The 1094-nt window shown below is 41.3% G+C and overlaps 1 protein-coding gene across 3 annotated transcripts in view; it reads left to right on the top strand.

Annotated features, from left to right (window-relative positions):
* Positions 1–1094, top strand: part of LOC104712142 (thyroid adenoma-associated protein homolog) — a 10749-nt gene that overhangs the window by 3268 nt on the left and 6387 nt on the right. The window lies entirely within an intron of this gene.

Raw genomic sequence — 1094 nt, 5'->3', positions numbered from 1 at the left:
ACACTTGCATTCCTTGAAGGGGATATTGAACAAAAAAGAAGTACTGATGCATTTGCAATTGTTCAAATTAAGGGTGTTGAGTTAAAAGTACCCATTGAGTGGCTCAAAATGGCCTTAACCCATGTTGATGAGTCTGTTCGCGTGGATGCTGCAGAGACACTCTTCTTGAACCCCAAGACTGCTAGACTTCCATCCCCCTTAGAGCTTTATCTATTGAAGGAGGCTGTTCCCTTGAACATGAGGTCATCTTCTACAGGATTTCAAATGAAGTGGACCAGTTTGTTCAGGAAATTTTTTTCCCGGGTCCGTACATCACTGGAAAAGCAGTATAAGCATGGGAGCTTGCAACCACTTAAAAGTGACGAGAATGCAGTTCTACGAGCAGAGAGTTTGTTCAAGTTTATGAGGTGGTTGAGTTCCTTTTTGTTTTTATCTTGCTACCCTTCTGCCCCTTACAGGAGAAAAATAATGGCAACAGAACTTCTACAAATCATGATTGAAGTCTGGCCTGTTGTGGCTTCTAAGGATCCCACTTCTCATCAAGGCCATCTTTACCCATACTGTGATATTGTCACTTCACATGATTCAACGTTATTGCTGGTTGGATCGATTGTTGATAGTTGGGACAGGCTTAGGGAAAATTCTTTCCGTATTTTGCTTCATTATCCAACTCCATTTACTGGCGTTTCAAGTGAAGACATGGTTCAGAACATTATTCCTTGGGCCAAACACCTAGTCTGCAGTCCAAGGGTTAGAGAGAGTGATGCAGGTGCGTTGACTCTAAGGCTCATCTTTAGAAAGTACGTATTGGACCTTGGATGGATAGTCAAGGTTTCCACTAATGTTTTTTGTTGTGAAAAAGAGTGTGAAAGCATAAATGGTCTTTATCAGAACTCTAAACCCAAGTATCCTGTGATTGAGTATATCAAATCACTTATTCATTGGCTTGATGTTTCTGTGATGGAGGGAGAGCGTGATCTCTCTGAAGCATGTAAGAACAGTTTTGTTCATGGGGTATTACTGGCTTTGCGTTATACATTTGAGGAATTGGACTGGAACTCTAACGCAGGGTTAAGTATGTCAGAGATGAGAAA

Source organism: Camelina sativa, chromosome 9, assembly GCF_000633955.1.
Source record: "Camelina sativa cultivar DH55 chromosome 9, Cs, whole genome shotgun sequence".
NCBI lineage: Eukaryota > Viridiplantae > Streptophyta > Magnoliopsida > Brassicales > Brassicaceae > Camelina > Camelina sativa.
Note: the sequence above shows the minus strand (reverse complement) of the source record. Positions and strands in the feature narration are given on the sequence as shown.